The 23,595-nt window shown below is 42.8% G+C and overlaps 2 long non-coding RNA genes across 3 annotated transcripts; both read right to left on the bottom strand.

The window, feature by feature from the left end:
- Positions 1 to 393: 393 nt before the first annotated feature.
- LOC111927428 (uncharacterized) lies at positions 394 to 6,441 on the bottom strand. Of its 2 annotated transcripts, none has more exons than XR_015282689.1 (2): positions 6,288 to 6,441; positions 394 to 702 (listed from the first exon to the last, which is right to left on the bottom strand). It is a non-coding gene; the product is annotated as an uncharacterized LOC111927428 (long non-coding RNA). The 2 variants fall into 2 exon arrangements; XR_015282688.1 differs by lacking the exon at positions 6,288 to 6,441 and adding an exon at positions 5,999 to 6,127.
- A 1,594-nt stretch (positions 6,442 to 8,035) lies between these two features.
- On the bottom strand, positions 8,036 to 22,807 carry LOC111927511 (uncharacterized). The gene is made up of 4 exons (XR_002863591.2): positions 22,661 to 22,807; positions 16,965 to 17,183; positions 13,494 to 13,591; positions 8,036 to 11,701 (listed from the first exon to the last, which is right to left on the bottom strand). It is a non-coding gene; the product is annotated as an uncharacterized LOC111927511 (long non-coding RNA).
- Between the last annotated feature and the right edge of the window lie 788 nt (positions 22,808 to 23,595).

Here is a 23,595-nt window from a genome sequence, read left to right as displayed (position 1 = left end):
TCTAATAAACAACCATCTACCTCCTTCCTTTCTAGGTGCATTTGGCATTTTGCATTTGTATTATGTCCCTTTGGCAGCCCCGGTTTGGGATTTCCTTATATTAACATTTAGCACAAAGGAATCTCATCTTCAGGGTCCAATGGGCTAATGGTTTCCTTCGGCATCTGAATAAATCAACAGCTGTGGCCTTCAGCCATTTTGTCTTTCCAAAATAAAAGGGGAAGCTGCTTCTTGTTGTAACAGTTCTCACACATGCTCTACGAGCAGGATACAGAGCCTTTTTTCTGCAGAGATGATTTCACACAAAACATACAGAATTAGCAATGTCATTTTCCCCTCACTCCGTCAGTAGCAGCAATGTAGTCCAACTTGAAGTGACCAGATGATACAAAGTTTGCTCGAAAGTTGAGTTTTATTAAAACATTTGATACAGAAATACTGGTATCACTTTAAGTGAACACACGTTATATGTGTGCCTGCATTCCTGTGCCACAGGCAGGATGATGGAATCAACTGAAAGTGCTTTTTTATTCAGTGACAGTCACTGATACTGGTACAGGCCCTTTGTGCTGGCAGTGTGGCACTGACACAGCAGCTGGAACGTGCCACTGTTTGACCCTGAACTTCTTCTGGCTCTCTCACTCTTGTGCCAATTCTGGTGCTCATCTGGTGGTTGTGCTTAGTTAAGTTCAGTTTCCATACCTGGTAGGAAAATTTAAAGCAGGAAATTGTTAGTCTTTAGATCAGTGTGGACTTGTAGTTGACCTATGGATGTCTAACTAGAATTTTTAAAATTCCAAATAAAACCAGTCTATCACCAAAGGCCTGGATTAGGTGCAGAAACTCTGCACAAACTACTTGCACTCAGGGTACTATTTTGGGTGTGATTGTCTTGGGGGAGCATTTTGTGGTTTTGTTGTGGATTGTTTCTTAATGGAAGTACAGCAAAGACATACCCCTGAAGGCTCCAGGACACAAAGACACAGTTTTCCCTTGCGAGCCTTTAGGAGAAAGGGATGTGAAGTTACCTGTAAGTTTACATTTTTCCGTATTGATTTGCCTAAGCTGACAATGCCATGAGCAGGGTGATCCCATCAATACCCCAGGCTTTCACAGAGAGGCCGAGAAAAAGCAGTGCAAACACACTTCATGCCTTAAGCTCAGCACAAAGCCTCTTCTCTCTTCATCGTCCAACAGTGTCAGATTGTCGTTAATTTTCTTGAAACTGGCAGCCTTTTTGTGAGTGCTGTTCAGCCCCTTTGGAGTTTATAAGTAGCATTCCCAAAGGGCTGTCATTCTGTACATGTGTGGAATTGCCAGAGTTGACCAAATACCACTGTTAGAAAATTCCATAATAAAACACTATTTCCCCTAACAATCACACACCCTCACCTTCAGTTATACCAGATGAACTGTATGTGCTTCTAGAGTCAGTAGATGCTTCTGTGCAGTGTATAATTGTTTCCAGCAAGCTACTGAACTTTACAAAAGGAAAACAAAAATGTTTCCTGCATTTTTGGTTCTGAAAATTATTATGTAAATAACAACCGACAAAACCATTAGACATTTCTACAATGAAAACATTGCCCAGTGCTAGAAAAGACACACATCTCTCCCTGCTTGGCCCCAGAAAAATAAAACCCTATAGACTATTCTTTCTTTCTGTTGTCAAAAAAGTCAGAATTATGATTGAATCTATTAAATATTTTCAATTAGAAGTGTAAGCTCTCCTCTTAGTAAGGTACTTGTGACTATGAAGAAGGGCTCCTTGGCAGCACTTTGAAAGCTTTCACTGGTTATTTTTTTGTTGTTGTTATGTATAGTAAGAACTTAGATGTTTATCTACATTCCTGCAGGCTTGTATATCCTCTCCCTCGGGACACTGACGCCTGCTTCCAAGAATACACATCAGGTTTTCTAGAGAGGCAGCAAACTGAGCCAACAGCACAACAGACTGAGCACTTAAGAAGCACCTGATTGCCTTGTATTTTCCCTTCTTAGAAGTTAAAGTACAGGGGATTATTCATTTTACCACAGTGTATTCCCACAAAAGCAGCAGAATATGAATTTTCACTCATTGGCTAAAAGTGTACATTTTGACTCTGTATTCCCACTTTAACTGTTACCAAAATCTCAGCCTGAAAGAGGAAAAGCAGCTCCTGTTCTGCTTTCAGAGCCAATGAAATTAGAGACACAGAAGATGGTATTTACAGCCTGACAAGTAAAATGTTTCTGAGTTCCCATTCTAAGTGGGATGGTGAGCTGAGATTATTGCTACTTCTCCTGATAAATATGCAAAGAACTGCAAATTTTTTGTGTGCAGAGAAAAACACCACAAAGTTAATACGGAATAGTTAGTTGCATTTTTGGACTTGCATTTGCCCATTGGAAAATGCAGGGGGGGTGTGCAACAGAGAAGGGGAACGTGCTCCAGCATGTCCCTGAGTTGCCAAAAGTGTATTATCAAAGATATTTGCAAACCTGAGTGCTTTTTCTAAGGAAGCAACATCTAACTAACTCATCAGCTGATTTTTGAGTTGATTACCCACAAATTTGGGCATGGGTAACACATACTTATCCTACCAAAAGTTGAACCTTTAGCTGGCATTCTCCCAAAAACACCCACTCAGAGAACAGTTTGCAGACACAATGTTTACTATTCTTGTTCACTTCTCCATCAGTGTTATTTCCAGCCCAGACTGGAAAATCAGCATCTCTTCTTCTGTCTAATTTGTCTTTATGCCTTGGCCCTTCACATCAAATTCTTTCTTTTTCAGAAGTTCATGTGAATAGTTATCCCAGAGCTCCTGCTGTACTCTGGAACTCCCAGTCTCCATTCATTACCTTTTGTCACAAACAAGAGGGAGAACAATAGCTTTGTTTAAACACACTGGTCTGCTAAAGGATCATATTATTTCAGAGTGAGCTCCTAGAAGATGGAATTGATATAAGGGCAGAGAGCAACCTAGGATTGAAGGGAGGAAATTTCCTATTTCAGCCATTTTTAACACCATAGTATCAGCCCTCTGTCATGTGAAATCAGAATTCCAAAACTTATTCTTGTTCCAATTTGTAATTAGAGCAATTTGTGCAATGAATATTCTAAAAGCCACTTGCTTCTGGGGAAAGGAAAACTGTTTAAACATTCCCTGTTCTTCTTTCAGTGTTTGTCTCATGACAATAAAGACCAGATTTAGGGAGTTTAGTTCTTTAAAAACAGGTCTCTGACATATCAGGTGACTTCTCTGTGATCCCTTTTCCTCTCAATGAGTGAAAAATCCAAGTGTCATTGACTGGAATATTCTTTTGGATTTTAGGATCAACAGCGAAGAGAGGTTAACTTCATCTGCTTTTAGGTACATACTTCAGCTACTCTGCTGATACAGATTCACTTCTGTGAAAGAAAGAAGCAGGCACTGATGGGAAATAGTTCTTCAGATCATGAAATATGTGCCTGAGTGATAAAAACCCTGGAGAGGTGCCAGCATCTTTCTGGTGATTGTGGAGGGAAAACACACAACCTTAGACTTTGGTGACTGAAGTCTGATAAAGCAAATGCCATCATACAAATTCCTTTTGCTGCATCTCTGTGTTAGTTTTGCCTTTAGGTTCTGCTAAACCTGTTTTCCTTGCAAACAAAATCAACAGTGCAGTTTGGACAATCCAGAATTAGATTTAGCTCATGACTAAAGCTTACAAGCAGCACTGTTCAGAGTCAATACACACAAAATGGTGGTGGATGTGCTTAGACTGGAAATTAGAAAAGATGTATTATGGCAAAACACTGCCATGATATTCTGGAACAACATTCATACAGGAGTTTGGAGAGAAGTGACTTTAATGGCTCTCAGGATGAAGTTTGTTCCTTCTATATAATGGATTATTATTCAGTGATTTGCTTTAGTAGAAGGAAAAGGACTTAGTTACATTATTTCCCTAAGTTCATGTATTAACATACACACATATAGAATGTGTATTTGTGTGTGTGTGTGCTGTACATATTTATTCATCTTTAGAAGCTCTGGACACAGGGGTGAAGTTTTTGCCAGCTCATGGAAAACAAAGGGCACAGGCATTTGTGTGCCTTTATAGGCTGATAGGATGCACAACGTGGCTTTCACTATTCCCATTTTGCCTTTGACATGCAAACATCCAGGAGTAACTCCAACACAGAACACAGTCCAGAGCAAGATTAGCAGTGCCAAATCTGAGTCCTGGTGACAGCAGTCATGGCAAAGATCTCAACAAGCAGGGAAGTCTGCAGTCTGAAGTCATAGAATGGATGGAATTGTTTAGGTTGGAAAAGACCTCTGAGATCATCGAGTCCAACCCTTCACCCAGCACTGCCAAGTTCACACAACCACTAAACCATGTCCACAAGGGCCACACTCAATCATCCTTTAAATATCCCCAGGGATGGTGACACAACCCCTCGCCTGGGCAGCCTGTTCCAATGCTTGACAACCTTTCTGGGAAGAATTTTTTTCTTAATATCCAATCTAAACCTCCCCAATGCAACCTGAGGCCATTTTCTTTTGTCCTGTCACTTTTTACTTGAGAGGACAAAGCACCCCCACATCTGGCTACAACCTCCTGTCAGGGAGATGTAGAGAACGAGAAGGTCCCCCCTCTGCCTCCCTCTTTCCAGATTTAACACCTCAAGCTCCCTCAGCTGCTCCTCATCAGACTGGGTTTAATAATGTCCTATCACAGTCCCACTTTCCCTCTGTTTCTTTTTCCCAGGAAGGACAGTCTTCAGACTGCCAGAACAGCATCCTTAAAGGAGCAGCTAGAGGCACAGACCTGCAGTAATGACTACAACTCTTTCCTGCTCTAAAAGAAAAAAAGAAAAAACAAACCAGGTGAAATCAAGAACTGAAACCTCTCAGCTTTGGCTGTGGTCCCACAGACCTGAGTTACCACCCCAGGCCAGGAGAGCTGGAACAGTGCTGATTGACAGCTGCTGATTAATCTATTTGCTCAGGCAGCAGTGATACGTGCCACACACAAGCCAGACACTTAAATTGTATCCACTTGTGCAAGCTGTGGCCAAGAGTATCTATTTCTGTGACATCGCCAATCCAGCACCTGCCATAAGTGTCTGGTTCAGAGCAAGGGAGCAAAGGGAAGTCCCAGTGACACATCTTCCAGCTGCAATCCCAAGGAGGTGTCACAGGAGGACAACAGAGTACCTCTTCTGCAATGAAGGAGTGGGTGTTATTACGAGATGCATAAAATATGCAGAGGGTTGAATTTCACCCCTACCAAAGACAGGAAAGAGACACAAAATATGTCTAATTTTACTACACTCTGGAGTTTTGCTCTACAAGGTCCTTGAAGAAAGCTGTAGTGGGATGAGAGTCATGGCAGTATGTGGCAACAGCACTGTAACTTCCATTAGGAAATGGATGCATGTGATGTAGTAATCACATTCTCCTAGGCTGCATTTGCAAGGAGGGAGGGAGGGAGAAAAAAAAAAACAAGCAAGAGCCATTATGTCATTTTTACATGGTAACTTCTTTTCTTAGAAAATGAGAAGATTTTTATTCCTTCTACTTGCTTATTTTTGTCAGTACAACAGCACTGCCCTATGCAGTCCTCAGTCTCCTATTCCTCTGCTGTGTCGCCTTTCATGTGTATTTGGGGTTTTTTTCAACAGCTTAATCTCCCTTTGCCCATACCATTTTTCTCCTTTTCCTCCTCGCCTCCACATACACTATTCATATTTGTTTAAACAGTGTATCCATTTTAATTTCTTTCTGTAAAACCATTTACAAAAGAGTTGATATTTAATACAGATGTCTGTTCTGCGTATCTTGCCATTTGTAGGAAATGCTGAGGATTTTATTATTAAGCTTCAGGATGATACTTGTCTTTGAAGCAACAGCTATTCACCTGCTGCCTTAAAACCCTCTCAAGTCATTCCCCAAAGAGGTTATAGCAGTCACAAATGTGTTATAACTGCCTGTATTTTTGACTGTCTAATTTTATAAGTCACCTGGTTTTCATAAAGTAACTTCTACTCCCAATCTCAGACAGTCTGCACATGGGAGCACAGCTTGATCCAAGCAGCAGTGAGGCAATACCAGAGCAGGAGAATAGACAGTTCCACAGTCTGGGAAGGCAAAGTAGCTCCAGGCACAGATGGAAACGAGAGAAGCTGAAAAGACAGGAGGTCAGAGGGAGGAAAAGGCTGATAAGGACTTGTAGCCCACACAGCAAACACAGACCACAGAAAAAAAATCCTTCTCCAGGAAATGAGCACAAATGTTGGAGAGGAAACTTACCTCACACAAAGGATTTGTATCAGATAGATCTGAGCTGAGCCTTGGAGACAAAAGCCTGAGGTCTACAGGAGGGAACTCCACTCAGAAAGCTCTAAAAGGATGGCAGCCTGGAAAGAGGGAGTAAACAGCTGGAGTCTGGAAGCAGGCAAGGCACCTAGGGAAATGGATTAATTATTGTGTTTGAGGAAGCCATCTGGAAAATGTTGGATTTTCATTTAAGTTCTTCATATTTGGAGAATTTCTGTTGAAAAAAATAAAGATAGTAAAAAGACATGAGAAAGGGGAGGAAATTACACAATTACTATAACACAAGAAAAACCTAAGCCAATTCAGCAAGCCAAAACAGGCCTGGAGTGACTGGTCTGATCTTTCACAGCTTGTAGCTTTAGGACATGAAAATACATAATAAACAAGAGAGACAAGGAATTATAGTAAGGAGGGTCTTGGGGGAAATTGGGTCTTGGGGTAGAAATGATTGAAGAAGAGGAAAAAAGGTCAAAAAGGGACTACTTACTAGAGGAGCCAAAAGAGAGAAGGAGCTCGGGTTGGCTGAAGGGTTGCTCAGAATTGAGTCATCAGCTTTTTTTATCCTGGGAGGAGAGACCAGGCATAGAGTCTGCCCAGTGGGGTGTTAGTACTGGAGACACAAACCCTTAAATTACAGAAGGGGACTTCAAATTGTTTTACTTTGTTTATTGCTTAATAATATTTTCTTTGTTAATTGCTTAATATTGCTTAATAGGACAAGTGGTCCTGGTCATTACATCCTATTTCTCCACCTTTAACAAATTTCCGTCATTTTAATCACAGTGATTCATTAACGTGATTGGAAAAGAAATCTTCTCAGGTGTCTGGGCTGGGACTCAAACCAATCTTCCCAACAGTCCTTCACTGATAATCAAAGCCATCCCCTATGGCTGCCATCCAGGGCCCTCCAGAAATACTGTAGAAGAGCTGAGAACAATTTTATGGTTTACTTGGCTGTTGGAAAAAGGCTGCAGCTGCATTAAGTACTGTGAAACACCTGTCCCCAAAAATCCTGCTCCCAAAAGTCCTAAATATGGGAAATTACATGGTCCACAATTCTGCCCAGGATCAAATTTTATTCCAAGAATTACAAGAAAACAATGCTAGTCCAGCCCAGGTAGAGAATCAAAAGGACTTAATGGAAGAAGAGGAATCTAGCAACAGGCAGATTCTAGAAAAATCTTATTTAGCCCAGTAGGATCTGAAGGCTGAAGGTTACTTCTTCAAAATATAAACCAAAGCTTCTGAACATAGTTTTTGCAAAGCATAGTCAGCCTATAACAATTCATTGTTTTTCTGAGAAAGTTTCTTTGTGTCCTTGTGTTTTTTCTACAACAGATATTTATAGAAATTGTAGTCATAAAGTTGCTAAAAGCACTTCCTGTAAATTGCATAAAGGTCTGTCTCCCTTCCAGTATCACAAGGACCTGTTCACAAGCTTCCCAATACTTTTGAGACCTGTTTTTACAGAAGAGAGCTCTCTGACTGTTACCACCCATGTGCTCAAGGAAAAAACTTGCCTGTAGGAGACAGTCACTGGCAGAGAATAGCTGGAGTAGTAACTGCAAATGTTAAAAAAGTAACATTGCCAGTTGTGGTTTTATTGTTGGGATTTTCAGAACTTTAACATGTTTTCTGGAGCTGCCTTTTCTTCTGAAGTTATTTATTCAAATTCACTAGCATACTCCATGTTGTTCATTTTCCCTGGACAAAAGTGCCTGTGATTGTGGCCTCTCTTTAATATCCATCAAAATGTTGTGTGCTTCCACCTCACCCAATTTTTTCACGATAAAGTAACTATGAACCTTCTGTTTAGATCTGGGCTATGTTCACCTTTATGGATGAGAAGACCCTGGCATATTCTCAGCAAAATTAGGAAGTTTAGAATACAGAATTCTTGCAGTGTGTTACAGAACATTCTGAAATAAAGCTAAAGTGCCTGGGTTAATTTTATATCCAACTGAGCATAAAATGGTTGATTACAGCATTCAAGAGGAAAACATGAGATTAAAGAATTGATCTAATCTGCATTGTAGTTTGTTAGAAAACGTCATGTATTCTAGTGGGCCTTAACATGTCTGGAGTTCAAAGGAAAATGAGATTCAAGCAAAAGGTTTAAAAATATGGAGAGCACAGTTGCATAGTAAACAATCCCATGAGCTCATGCTGTGCCCTTTCTTTGCCTGCCTTTGATGTTTGAGCTCCATTTTAATTGTACAGACTTGGTCCTGCTGCTTGTGAATTTGGTGGGAAGACCTCTCATCAACTTTGATTGTGCAAAAAATTATTTTCGATTCTTACATTGCTTTTTGGGACAATGAGGCAGTTTTGTACTCTCACTGTGTGATGGAATCCTAAACTCCTCTGTATAGGGAGGAAGCAGAACCAGGTCTGTGTTGCACCGGCTTTCTGCTCCCAGGGACAGGAGGAGCAGAAATTTTCCATCTGTTGTCCTTTTTCCTCTCTTCACCAAAATGCCAAAAGGAGACAAGCAATGGAGCAAAAAGGATCAGTGGAAGTACAAGGGGAAGGAGCAAAGGAAAGATGGGGGTAGAGGGCTGCACTGAGTAGAAATAACACCATAAAATCTTAGAGATATTTAGGTTGTAAGGGAGCTTTGAAGTCCATGGCCCCTGCACTGAGCAGGGACATCCTGAACTACATCACGTTGCTGAAAGCCCCGTTCAACCTCACCTTGAATGTGTCATGGTGGTGGCAGAGAGGAGGTGGCTCTGATGCCTCCCACACTGTGCTGGTGTTGTAGCACAGTATTTTTGAGGGGAAATGGGATATCCTTCCCAAAATTCAGTGTGACCCATTGTGGATATAATGCTGCCTCCTTCTCAAAGGTGTGTTATTAGTTTTTACACAGAGAGCCATGAACACAAGATGTGTGATACACTGCCTACATTTCCTAATTGCTAGAGAAGGATTTTGACACCAAGCTTCCCTCCAGGAAAGGAAGGAAAAATAACACAGAAAAATTGTGGGTAACTTCACTTGTCCAGTTTGCATCTTCCTGAGCTCCCTCATATTCAGAAAAGTAACAGCTTGCCTTGAATTTGACTCTGTGACTCAGACTCCTGCCAACCTCCTGGCCACTTCCAAAGGTGGTCTCCACTAAATTAGTAATTAGTTGACATGACAATTATTAACTGAGAAGAAAATCATCTGAGTCTACTCCAAGAGCAGACTAATGGAGATTGGCCCTAATCTGTACAGATTGTTTGAGATAAAGGTTTACAGTGGTATAGAAAGGATTTAGAAAGTGACAGTGGAGGCCAGCATGTCCCAGCCCTGCCCGTGGCTGCTGCCATTGTTTTCTCACAGGAGACAGAAAGCAATGGGGCAGGAGCTGCAGGCACCAGGGAGTGCAGAAGCATTCAGAGGGAGGGGAGCAGAGGGGCTGCGAGCATTACACAGCTCATTATGGCTTCCACAAAGTCTGGCAGCATCACACACTTCTAATTGAATTTGGAATTGAGGTGATTTCCCAACACATTGCTTTGCTTGAACCTCTCCCTCAATTCCCCTTTTGCTAATTTATTAACAAATTAGGGTATTCGCTGCAGCAGATGAAGCAACTTGCATTCACAACTGCAGAACACTGGTTTAAAAATAGTAACAAGAAATGTAATAGCTCAAATACAGGGTGTCTACTTGGAGAGTAAACATGTCTTCAGTGTTAGCTCAGCTTTTAAAACAAACTCAGTAATTGCTTCCAGAGGTAAAATATTTGCAAGCTGTTATTACAGCACACGTTCATTAAAGGGAAGGAAACACAGTTGTCTCTTCGGAGCAGGGAGACAGGAGCAGAGAAAGCTGTGCTCCATAATTAATCTTCAAGAGCTGTCAGGTACCTGTACCTCTGACAACTCAACATTAAAACCTTATCAGTGGAGCATTCATCCATGCTGCTGTTTCCCAAGCCAGAAAAAGAGCTTGTGAATTTGTTAATTAATTTCTGGGAAACACCATGGGTCTGTCTCCAAAAGCAAATAGCCCAGGGAGATGTAAAATGTCTTGAGCAGAGGATATAAACCTGCAAGTGATGTCGGGGTTTGAATAATATGTTTTCTTCAAAAGGAGTGGAAGTGGAGGGACTGTGCCAGCTAGCTCATGTCCTTACACAGAGACATGTTTTTTCTTGAAAGTGGCTGTTTCACATCAGAGCCTGTGATCCTGCAGCTGCTAAAATTGACAGCCAGCTTCTTCACATCAGGATGAGTTGGATTGGAGACTATCAGGAGATAACAGAGGCAGCACTTTGCTTTCTAAAGATTTCTTTAGGGTTATGCAATAGAACATATCGCTGGCTTTTGTTGTTCACAGAAACATCCCTCATAGACAGCAGCACTTCCGATGGTTTTAGTTCAACTTCTCCTGTCCTTGACATAATTTGAAACAATTTTGAACTAAAAATAACCAGGCAGGAAAAAATAACCAAAATAAAGAACTCAAGCAAAGCATAAATCTAACATTGTTTCCCTCTCAAGGGATAATAATATGGTGATATGGCAGCAGGCCATAGCAATAATTGCCCCATATCTACACTGCACACATGCTGCATCAGAATGGCACATTTCTGTTCACAGAAGCACAACTTAAAATTAACTGGCAGGGGCTCCATACCACAGCAAGCTCAGTTAAAATTCTGGTGCTAAAAAATCCCTCACTAGCACTGAAAACATCTGAAGCACACAGCCTGCTTTGGAGCTATTAGCATTTTCAGTGGGAACATGGTACACGTGAATGTTTACATGTTTTACAGTAAACACTGGTCTGGATTAAACCTCTCTGGACTTCATTTTTGGCCAAGGGCTACTTAGAATTTAGAAATTGGGCAACCCTTGACTGGTCTGATTCATTCCAGTTGTGTAACATACACAATACACAATGTTGTGATCCCACATGCACAGCCAGGGGCAATGCCTACCTTTTGTGGGAACCCCACTGCCCATATCTCTTGCCCAGGAGGAAGACTTAATCTTACAGCTGCATTTTTTCCTGAAATGCTTTGAATCCCCACTGTACTGTACTCTAGCAAGATTGTCTCAGCAAAGACTCCACCTCCACCTCTGTTAAGGGAAGGCCCCTACGGGCCCATGAACATCCATGGCATGACTGGGAGGGTGTTTCTTTGGGGCCAGAGCCCCTGCAGGAATCGCCTGCTGGTTTTTTTATGAGAATCTGTAAAGCCAAAATTTGGCAAAAAGCAAAGAGAGACCTTCAGGAAGCTCCTACCTTGCGAGCATCCTGCTGGTGGCCACCATCCTGACATTGGTCTGGAAACTTCTCCATTCAGCCCATGGGGAATTTGGGCTTTGTGACTTCTCCTGAACTGTCTGCTGCTACCATCTGCCTTGCAGGCCTGTCTTAGGAACCTGCTGTGGAAAGGAAGAAAAGATCTTCAGATTTCCAGGCAACTGCCCCTGTTTCTGCCATCTTCCACCCTCTTGTACATAGGTTCAAATTAAAAATATCGTAGGCGAATATTCTTTGAGCAGGAGCAGCATCATATGGTTACCCTGGTTCTCTTGCACTCTTTATTTATTTATTTATTATCCAGAAGGAGCCTCTGTACAGAGGAAGGAAATTTTATAATGATTGTCTGCAAGGATTTCCAACCATCTGAATTCATGATCTGCAGGGATTATTTGAATGACTGTGAGAGTTGTTTCATTTGTCCTGCTACAGAGGAAGCTCAGTGACTCACTGTTTGAGGTATAACAATGATTTTTGCCAGATCAACTTCCCACAAAGGAGAGCATTTCGTGTAAACAGACCACTTACTGTGGGACAGGACTGGTTTGCAGTGCAAGAGAGGACAGAATTTACTGCAGCAAATTCAAGCTGGAACAGTTCAGTCACTTGGGACTTCAAAATACCAGTGCAAGTGTAATTTCTGTAATTTGATTATTCTATCTCCTTTCACAGTGCACAAGAAGAACAAACCTTTTCCTCTTTTCAGGAGTCATTTTGTGTTTAAGGGTTGCTAAAATATTTTCCAGCTGCTCTCTTTTCTAGAAATATCTAGAAGTTTCTAGAAATGGATTCGTTGGCTTATCATTTCTGAATTATTTTTCCCAAATCAAGGTCTGCAGCCTTGTCAGTGCTATCTAGACAGGCAAGGATATTTCAGCATCTTACTGGTGGAATTGATTATCTGCAAACCTGCCTTGACTTTTCTTATTTAGCTGTTTCCTGCATCTTACAAACACTTTTCTGTTATTTTTTTCAGAAAATGCAATCAGGTTGATTAATGACAATTCAATGCACCTCCCTTCCTTCTTTTCTGAAAGCGTCACCCTGATTGTTCTTCTCCTGTTCCACCCTGGAACCTCATCTGTCCTTACTGCCTTCTCTGGGAGGATCACTAACATCTCATCCTGCTCACAACAGCTACTTAACCATTTTAAATAAACTTCCTTTTTTAAAGCAACTACTGAAAGGAAAACGGCCTTAAACCTGTCACACGTTATTATTTCTCCTTTCCCATCAGATGTTGGATGAACTTATCTTTCATATCTTTGGAGAACATCCTTATCTTATTTTTCATTCCAGTTCCTTGTTGTATCTTATTCTGCTCTTCATTTTTGTCCCTATGTTTATAGTAGTCATAGGAATTCATCATGCCCAAACCCATTTGATTCAGGACTTCTGTCATGCAGGGCGGTGGCTTAGCTCTTCTCTGACAGATAACAGTAAGCAAAGACATTTTAACTAAAATACCACAGATATTTTTGTAATTATATTTCTTCGTTTTTATAAATAGACATGCAAAAGAGGAACAATTTGACCACTGAAAGCACATTTTATTCTGTTTGAATACCCGAAACCTAACTGTATGATTAAACAGCTGCTCTAGCAAAGGTTGGATAAACCCAAACTCAAATATTTTCTGAGTATTTTCTGAATGTTTCCCACACTAGCCAGGAAAAAGTATTTTTGACAGTTCTGAAGTGTTTCCATAATACTGTTTTTCTCTGGTATTTCTTATTTCTACGGTTTAATATGTTTTTATTTACTACTATTTGACAGTAGTTTTTTGCAACATTTCTCTAAGTATGATTCAGAGCACAAACTTGAGCATGTTCCAAATAGAATGAAAATGTAAAAGTCCAGATGCTTGACTGCCTTTGTGAGCTGAGGGCAAAGCTTGAGCTACCTGGTATTTACCAGTTTTATTGCCGCACACTTCCCATCTTCAAAATCCTCTTCAATCATTAACTGATCTCTCACAGCTCAGCAATGCAGGTAAAGTTCTTTCTTCCTGCCTGGCAGGAAGAGCCAAAATGATACAGTGAGTTGAAGAGGCACAGAGGGAGTCCCCATCAGTGCCCCCATTCAGAACATGATTTAATTAATCTTTACATGATGGTAAAAATGGCTGCATCTTCCCTTTTAGTCAATGAGTCATCCATCTCTTTCACATTTACATTGCATATCTTTGTCCTCTTGCTTTTTACAGAGAAATTCTACTCCTTTTTATTTTTGCATCTGCTTGGTCTCTGCTTTCCCTGTGAAAGCTATGGTGCAGGGGAAAGGATCCTGTGTCTTGCTCTGGGATAATCTGAGCATTTGTTGGCAGACAGGTTAAAAGCGAAGCAGAGAGATTTGGCACAAGACAAAGTCTGAGTGTTTGGTTGTTTGGAATTTTTTTTATTGTTTCTAGGGGATTTTTTTCCACATCTCTTCTTGGGAATGTTTCACTTAGGCTGCCCTTCAGTCCAGGGAGAGAACAGGAACCCATTATATGAAAGCCTGAGGTTTGATGTTACAGCTATTCACAGGAAAGTGGGACTTTCCTTTTATTGTTCACAACAAACATTTTCCTTCATGACAAGCATAATAGAAAGGCAGGTCTGAAGTTAGGGGGGAAAAGTGTTTTGCCCAACTTTAATCAGATATGAATTGCTTGTGAGGTTTTACAAGAAATATATTGTTTGAGCTAAAGAACACCAGCTGATACTTCCTTTCCTTTTTGGATGCATCATTACTAAATAAATATGGCAAAAGATAAAGTGTAAGTACTCTAATGTTTCACAAAAAAACCCCAAAACAAACAAAAAAACCCTAAAACCAACAAAAAAAGTTAAAAAATAAGTAATAACTTGTGATGCTGGGTCTGTGCATATGGTCTGTCTCTGCTTGGGGGTGAACTGCTCTGTTCCTGGGTCTGTAGCACCTCTGCATGGGCTGAGCAAAGAAAAGTGATTCCTCATCTCTGCTTGCAGGATTCACTGTTAACCTGGAATTATTTCCCACCTGCTTGGCAGCTCTGTCATGAAACATCTTAGGGTTGTCCAGGTTAACCCTTGAACTGCCAGTTTTTCATCACCTGGCAGAAATAAATCCCTGTGCTTTTCAGAATCAAACATGACCCAGAACATGAAAATTTTATCATTTTCCAAGCCTGGAGTTCTGTTAATCACAGGCAAAGCTTGATCCATTCCCACCATGCAGCGCCTCCTTGAATTCACCCCAGAGAAGGAGTGTTTCCTCATGCTGACACTGAGAACCTCCTGAGCCAGGAGAAATCATCAGGGAAATGATGCAGAAGGAGCAGGAGAACTGTGGGCTCCCCATGCCCAAACTCCACTCTCCAGCTTCTTCTCCACTCATGCTCTGAGATGTCTGATGAGAGTAGCTGAGCTGTGTTTTCCTGCAGCTGCTCTGTGGGTCAGGATCACAGAGCCACGTCTCTGGGACTGTCCCTCCTCTCTGGCAGAAACATATCCCTACATGAAGCTCATCCAGGGTGTGCAATGCTCAGAGTTTACAGGATTGCTGAGCTTCAGCTTTAGCAAGAGCTCTGATCTGAGCTGACTTTGAATTCTGAACTGTTCAATCACCATTTCTGTAAATAAGGTGTTTTCTGTATTATGCAAGGCATCTGTGCTCTCCTTCTCTGCATGCCCCATGTCTGCATAAGATGTCCATGAAGCAAGGAACAGTCTTTTCAGCAGATCTTGGGCTTTGTCTTCATACAAGATGACCCTGAAAATCACTAAAGTTTTACATGTTCTCTACTAATTCAGGGAGGGGCCATGAATGGACATGTCTCTTTCAGAATAAACTGAATAAACTTTGTCAGCAAACAAAGGAAACAGCCTGTATAGGAAAGCTGCTAGAGGGGAAGAATAAAGCTGATCTAATTTAGGCAGATACAGAAAGGTGAAGTCTGGACATGTGAAGAACCATGCTAGACCTATATTTCTGGAAAGCCACTCTGTAGTGGAGAAAAGTTCATGGGGAATTACACAACTAATGCTTGACATACTGAAGAAAGCAGAACTAATAAAAGATGAATTAACTCTGTGTGACCACTGGAAAAAAAAACTAGTCAATGTTGAGATTAAAGCAGCATTTCAGCCCCCTGTGCTACAGCAGGAGCTGTTGGCAGGTGTGTATTTGGGTTCATTTCAGCAGCATGATTAAAATACTTTATTGTATAATGTAAAAGGGAAGAAAACTATTTCAAGAAAATATTTTTTTTAAAAATATAAAACCTTGTCCTAGTTTTTCCTCAGTGACCAAAGTGAAATTTCACAAGACTCATTCTTAATTTGAAATTTTTTACCAAATATATATTGCAAAAAGCCTGCATAGGTTGTTCTTCAGTCATATATTGGATAGTCCTGTCATATAGAAAATACACTGGTAAAACTCTTGGTTTAGTGATTAGATGATATTAAAAAAGAGCACCTATTACTCATCTACCTATGGCAGCAGTTCAGGACAACTTGGGCTATGATTCATACATAGAAATTCACTTTTACAAGTTTATGGAAATTTTGAAATCTTTCTAACATATATGTTCTGGTATAGCAGAGTCAAGTAAAGCTGGAAGCCAATGAACCTCAAAAGAGCATTAAAAACATTATTATTTTTTAATTTTCAAATACTTTTCCTATTCATAATGATTTAATGAAGTCATGCCAAAGATTAAATTGCGCTAATTACATAATTTTTGAAATTAAACCTTTTTTAACTATAATCTAACATAGTATAATTAACACTGGCATGCACAACCCTTAATTAACCATGGAGATTTTACAGAACCTGATGTTTTTAATGGGAAATTTCTTGTAGGAATATTAAAGTTACTATAGTGTGGGAAAGATCCTGTGTTAAGTAAATGCATGAATAATTTGCCTTCCAGCATTGCTCTCTAGAGGGATGTGTTTCTCTCTCTGCATCCTTTCCTAGGTGTAAATATTAAGAAAGCTCTCCAAGCAAAACTAAAGGCACAGAGTTAGCCTTATGCCAAAAATTATTTCCATGGGATCACAGCCCCACTTAGGAGGGCACTTGGCCATTTTTGCACATCCAGCAGGAGGGTTGGTCCACAAAGTTCAGTCTGCTCATTGCCTAAGACGATGTCACATTACTGCAAAAAACACATCCCAAACCAGGTCAAATTAAGATCGCACAAGAAGTCTCCTAAGGAAAGGAGCATTTGGCAATAAAAAAACTCCATCTTTTTCCTTGGTGTCTTGGTCATAGCACTCATTCAAAAAGGATTTTAGATGGAGAAGATGGATCTAAGATGAAAGCTGAGCAAGGCTGGCTGCAAACAAACATGTAGGAGGCTGTTTGAAGAGATGTCCTTCTCCTCAGTGTGGTTCCCACACTGACCAGTGCTACCTTCATGTGATCTTGGTGCTCTCCACTGCATTCTGTCGAGGACAAAGCAGAGACAGGAGGCTGCAAATGTCACAGCAGCCTACAGTGACCCAGCCTCCAATGCTCTCTGGCAGTTCTTCAGAGATGTTTTCCTGAGATGTTTTCCTGGGAGTGCAGGGAGGTCTCAGCAGGGCTGGAGGGAAGCAGGTGGCCCTGCCAAGTGTTTGACACGCAGCAGTTCTGGGAAAGATGTCAAGTGAAAACAGAAAACAAGTCTGTATTCAGAATTCAGACCAAGCTGGTGTAAAGCAGATGAAGATGACTGGCCCAGCTCAGAGCAGGGAAGTGGTGGAGCCACCATTCCTTGGAGGTATTTAAAGGATGTGTAGAACATGGCACTCAGGGACACGATTCAGTAGTGGGCTTGCTGTGTTAGGTCAGTGGTTGGATTAGATCTCAAGGGTCCTTTCCAGCCTAAATGATTCCATGATCTGCTGTCTGATTTGCTCCAACACTTTCCTGAGCCTAATTTGTTACCATCTCCCTCTTCTCCTAAGCCATGCAGACCTTCCCAGAAAGGAATGAAGGACTGTTCTCATCATTCAGCAAGGAAGGGCACCTCTCCACCTGCAGCACCACGTCCCTGTGGGTGTCTCACACTGGCAGCAGGCTGAGAACAGCACTGTCACACTGCTGTTACATGGCACTGAAGAATGTCTCTGACTTGTAAACGTTCTTTAATGTAACACCAAATAAGACAATAAAATCTTACAGGGAATGTGGTGCAAAAGACAGATGTCTCACATCAGTCAGGCAAATAAAGCACTCCAGCCACAGCTGCCTTAATAAAAATACTCCAGAAATACCATGTTTCAGCCCAGGTTTGTTATTGGGTCATAAAAAAATCCTTATAATCAAACAAATAAAATGTTATAAGTAAGTAACAAATACATAAAGGGCATTTTTCACACTTTGGTCTTGAAATGCACTGATGATACACAAATGAAGGTGCATTTCAATATAATGGACAAAGTAGAGACTCTTTTTTGAGTATGTAACATGCTATTTCACACATGGTTGGGTTTTTTTGAGAGAATTAACATGTTTATTATTTATGCAATACATAGCACCTGCCCTATTAATATTCTGTGCAGACACAGAACTGAAATATTTGTTCAATGCATCTCAGCCCCTGTCCCCAGAAGTGTAAATATGCCAGTATGAAAGCCAGGCTCAGGGAAAAGAGGCCAGACATGTGCCCTGTGCCATGGACAGAGTCTTTGTGTCAGGAGTATCACGGCCCAGTTTCACCTTTTCTGCACATTCTAATAAGCCAGCAGCAGTCTTCCACCCTGTACCACTCTGGGCAAGCCAAAAATAGCACAGACACTCAGCTCTCTCACCTTCCTTTTAAAAGCTTTCTTCTTCCACCTTTCTTTAAAAAGCTTTCATCTTCCCCCTCTGTTTTTCCTAGGGAAATGGCTATCATGATGTTTTTAGCCTGGTTACTATTTTTTTCGTCTTTATTTCTGATTCATTTCACCTCTGCCAAAGTGTCACAAATTGAATTGCCAGGGGTCCTGCAAACTGCAAAAACAAGTCCAGCTCCTGCTGGGAAAGATGCTCTTAGATCCAGATAGATACAGTGGATTGATGTCACAAACAGCTGGAAACAGCAGTGTGAGCCAGGGTGGGAGCAGGGAGGAGATGAGCCACCCATTGTTGGACAAGATGAGCACCAAATACAGCAGTCAGGAGAGAGACAGTCACCCTAAGGTCAGCTTCAACAGGACTAAGAGAAACCTGATCCAGTGAAAAATTTAATGGCAGGGTGGTTGGAATAAAGTGATCTTTAAAGATTCCTTCCAACCCAAACCATTCTATGATCCTCTCAGACTCCATCCTAATGTCCACATTTTGCTACAGAAGCAGCCCTTTCTAGCTTCTGTGAAGCATCCACCCTGCAAACCCAAGAATCACAGCACTTGTTTATAGCTTCAAAGGAAAGGCGCATTTCTACCCCAAAGGCACAGAGCATTTTGCAAAGGAGAATTATGCTCCTTCTGAAGTCTGCTGTTTGCACACAAGTAAAGAAGTGGGCATTGTCCTGGAATAAGCACACAATCTGTTTTGCAGACCCAGGTCAGGCAGAAGAGGTTTGTTTCTGCTGCTATCAGAGAGAAGGCAGCCATCCGTATGATCTGATGCAAAATAAAAGTGCTGGGGCTTTGTAATTTACAGCAGATAAAACTGCCCCGAGAAAAGGCATGGAAAGAAACTTTGTTAGAGCAGATGTGCCCCTGCCTCATTGGTAACTGAGGGACTGCAGCCCCGTGGCCTCAGCACAGCTCTCTTCAGCCTGTCCCTCTTGCTCCAGATGCTGCTGTGTCCTCCAGCAACTTCCAGGCCTGTGTTCACATTATCTATTATTTCACAGTGCTGTGATTCCAAGCAGAGCTCCTGTTCGAGGGGAGGATCTGTCCCCTGGCTTCCAAGGGGACTTCAAATTACGTTTCATTTCTTCTCTGTCCTGCACAACAGATCCATAGCTAAAGATGGGGCAATGCTGGAACATTTCTTAGAGAGAGGAGGAGGTATCAAGTTGGCAGAGTAGAACAGTTCCTGTGGCTGAGCTGTGTGCAGGAGCCAGACCACACTGTCACACCCATGCTGCCCATGGGCTGTATTGCAAAAAAAAACCTCAACTGCATGGACAAAGCTGAAAAAAACCTACAGGAGAGAGAAAATAGATAAATAAATAAGTCCCTCCTTGAGCTGCATGGACAAAGCTGAAAAAAACCTACAGGAGAGAGAAAATAGATAAATAAATAAGTCCCTCCTTGAGCTGCATCGCTCTGTCAGTAGATGGCTCTGCAAGCCTTGGTGCTGCCTGCTTAAGCCCTGAGCTGTTCCCAGCTGGGGCTCAGGATGGGCGGGATGCAGCTCCTGCTTTCTGCCTGGAGGTGCCACAAAACCTGCAAAAACCCACGGGTTTTGCCTAACCACCGCTCTCCCTGGCATCTTTCCCAACCTGACCTTATTCTTTTCTAACTGATGCCCATCCCGCCCTGCTGGCTCCGGAGCCCAGGATGAGCAGAGGCATTCCGTCAGTGCCCATCTCAGCTTTGCTCCCAGGTCCTTAGCTGAGCGCTGGTGGCTCTGGCAGGGTGGGTACCTCAGCACAGCCCTGCCCTGCTGCCTGCAGCATCCCGGGCTCCTCAGCCGCCCATCGCATCCCCGGAGCGCTGGAGGCACCGCCGCTGCCCACAGCACACCCTCGGGCACTGAGCGGGTTAAGCCAGCGGCTGCCATCCGCCACTGCGGAAAATACAGCTCGGAACAGAGGCTTGTCTCATCCCTTCCCGTGCCTAATGCTGGAAGCCTCTAGAGGTCCAATCTGCTTGACTTTTTCCTATCTGGCGACTCAGTTTACTGGCGTTTGTCTCCTGTGACCGTGCAGAGTCAAAAATTTCGTTTCATAGAGAACACATTTAGGTTGGGGATGCAAGCCAAAAGCACTCCTATGGAACAGCACAGGCTTGGAGCAGTCAGGGAAAAGTGCATCCTTTCCAGCTAGAGCAGATTGCTATGGAGATATCAGGGAGATTTGTCAAGGGTGACAAATGCCTGGGTTGTTTAAATCATGTAAACAGATTTTTACCTACACAGCAGCATCCAGGCTGGCAAAAGGGGCTGCAGCTTTACCTGTTATCTAAACAAAGTGAGCTTGTTCTCCTAAATTAGAATCATAGAATCATTTAGGTTGAAAAAAACCCTTAAGGTCATCAAGTCCAACCTTTAACCCAGCACTGCCAAGCCCAGCACTAACCCATGTCTCCAAGTGCCACATTTACACATCTTTTAAATATCTCCAGGGGCAGCGATCCCATCCAGCCCCAGAGACTCCTATTTGTCTAAATGGTGTAGCAGATCACGATCACTGACCATTTCCCCTTGGATTTGGGGGGGCTTCATTCTGCTCCTCTGTTTTCCAGCTCAGGGCCTGGCTGTCTGGAGAACAACTGGTCTTAAAAGACTTAAAAACTGAGGTAAGGAAGGCATTAAGTACCTCAGCCTTTGCCCCTACATGTCCCCTGGATCCAATAAAGGACAAGAGATTCTCCTTAGCCCTCTTTTTGTTGTGAATATATTTACAGAAACATTTTGTATTGTCTATTACAGCAGTAGCCAGATTAATTTCTAGTTGGGCTTTGGCCCTTGTAATTTTCTCCCTGCATAACCTCACAACAGTGAGGTCCTTGTAGTCCTCCTGAGTTGCCTACCCCTTCTTCCCAAGCTGGTAAACTCTTTTTTTCCCCTGAGTTCCAGCCAAAGCTATCTTTTCAGGCAGTACAGTCTTCTCCTCCACCAGCTCATCTTTGTCACATGGGGACAGCATGTTCCTGCACTTTTAGGATTTCCTCCCTGAAGAATGACCAGCATTCCTGGACCCCTTTGCCCTTCAGGAATCTGGTACTACACTGTAACAGTGTTTTTTGTTCTCTCCCTCACCACACGGGGTATGATTAAAAAAGGTCTCTGAAGTTGCTTAGGCAGGGGATGGCACCATTTCTACACTGAAGAGGCAGAGAAGATTTTTCCTCAGAGGATTGAAGCTGACTTGAAGGAGGTTGCCTGTGAATGGGGGGCTTGGTCATGTCATTGGATCTGGGCTGAAAAGATCCCCCCTTTATCCATGCTGAGCTCCTTCAAGGGACACACGTTGTTCTGCCTGTGCAGAGCATTTCTCAGCTGGAACCTCAGCCTCAAACTGGAACTACAACCCTGCTATCAACGTTTTGTTGTTCCTTTTTAAACCCTGCTGCCTTTCCTCCCACTACCTACACTTTTCTATTTATTTCCTCTATGTCTGAGTGTTCTCATTTATGAAGATAAAAGCCATGGAGAAGTGAAAGTGAGAAACTTTCCCACTTGAATTTCCATAAAGGCAAATCCTTGGCCCTGAGCTGCCAGAGAAGATCCGTGCATGGTGGCAGCGTGCCTGGTCCCAAAGAGGGACACAAAGGCCCCATCTGTGTGAATGCAATATACAAACACTGGTGCCCAGTTGTCTGCACGCTTGTCTTGGTGGGACAGCCCTAGACACAAATTTGGCCACAGCTCTGCCCAAGCAATTCCTGGGGTGGATTCAGGACTTAACCCAACACAGGGGCCACCCCCAGCAGCAAAATGGATGTACACATTCCTTTAAAAGGTAAAAGTGTAACAGTATGGATGCAGCCTTATCATACCATGCAACCTCAAGGTCAGAGGAAAGGAACAGTTTTATAAGATAAAACTGAAAGTGATGATGCTTCAAAATGGAAATAAAAATGTTCTCTCTCAGCAATGCTGGGCTTTGGCTCCCTTGACAAATTCCAGACAAATCAAGGCAAGAGCATGCTCATTTGGACTGACAGTGGCTGAAAGCCATTCCTTCAGGGAAGCTGGCACAGCCTGCCCAGCACACAGAACAAACCATGCTCTGCCTATTCCCACCTGCCCACCAGAGCCCTGCGTTCAGCAGAGTCAGCTTCTCCAGCGGATGTCCCATGGGCACTGCAGGGCACCATTTGGTAGGGAAATGTAAAGAGCTCCAGCTCACATGCACTATAAAAATAGCTACATCCATCTACAGAGTCACTGCCCTGCTTTTCAACTCAGTCCCACACCCTCCCTGGAGCTACAGCTCCCAGACAGATCAGACTGTGCAGAACCTGTGTCCACACCGCTACTGGGCAGGACTGTGCTCCAGGCATCTTAGTGCAGACCACTTCAGGGACCAGTTTGGTGGAAATGTGGAGTGTGAACTACAGCAAGAGAGGCATCAGGTGCCTTCCCTTCTGTCCCACCTGCTCTGCTTTGGCAGATGGTCACAACAGGGTAGGACAGCAACAGGGACAGGCACCACGGCTGGATTGGGCAGCTGATGTGTCACAAGAGCCCACACTCCAGGATGAATCCCAGGAATTCCATCCCCTGAATACAGTTATCATTTGGGAAAGCCACTGCAACCATCACCAGGGGACTTCAGTGACTGCTCACATTTCTGCTCTTACCACAAAATTTGCAAAAGGCCCCAAGATCTCTAGAGCAGCCCTATAGTTCCAAAAGGGTTGCCCAAGCCATGAGCAATCTGAGCTGCTGGGGTTGCCTGGGCTGTTGCTCCCTGAGATCCTCAGCCTTCCCATGCCTCTCTTCCTCTCCACTGAGCACAGGGAAGGAGACATCCCCCTTCCATTGGATCAGGGTGTAGGAGGAATAAATAACACCATAACTCAAACCAGGACAGCCTGCATAGCGTGAGGGCAGTGCTTCAGTGGCCAACTAGGAATGAACAGCAGTGCCTCTCTCCCCTTCCCTCTCCATGTGCCCTCCAGCCACCCTTTCCCCTTTTCCTGGTTCCCATCTCCTTCCCGCTGAGCTGAGCTGCAAACCACTGCTCTCCCCTTGCTTTGGCAGGCTCCAAACTGACACCTTGGTCAGAACCTGTGCTGGGGCCCTTCTCCCCAGGCTCAGTCTTGTTGCAAATCCAAGCAAACAGTGCCTGGCCCCTGTGCTGGGTTTTATCATTACTCATAGAGCTTGGGCAGGATAGGACAGGGTAAAGGTTGCACAAGGAAGATGCTTGACACCTTGTAAAGGGCCAGCT

Source organism: Cyanistes caeruleus, chromosome 2, assembly GCF_971803275.1.
Source record: "Cyanistes caeruleus chromosome 2, bCyaCae1.hap1.1, whole genome shotgun sequence".
Classification (NCBI taxonomy): Eukaryota; Metazoa; Chordata; class Aves; order Passeriformes; family Paridae; genus Cyanistes; species Cyanistes caeruleus.
This window is presented reverse-complemented; position numbering and strand designations above follow the sequence as displayed.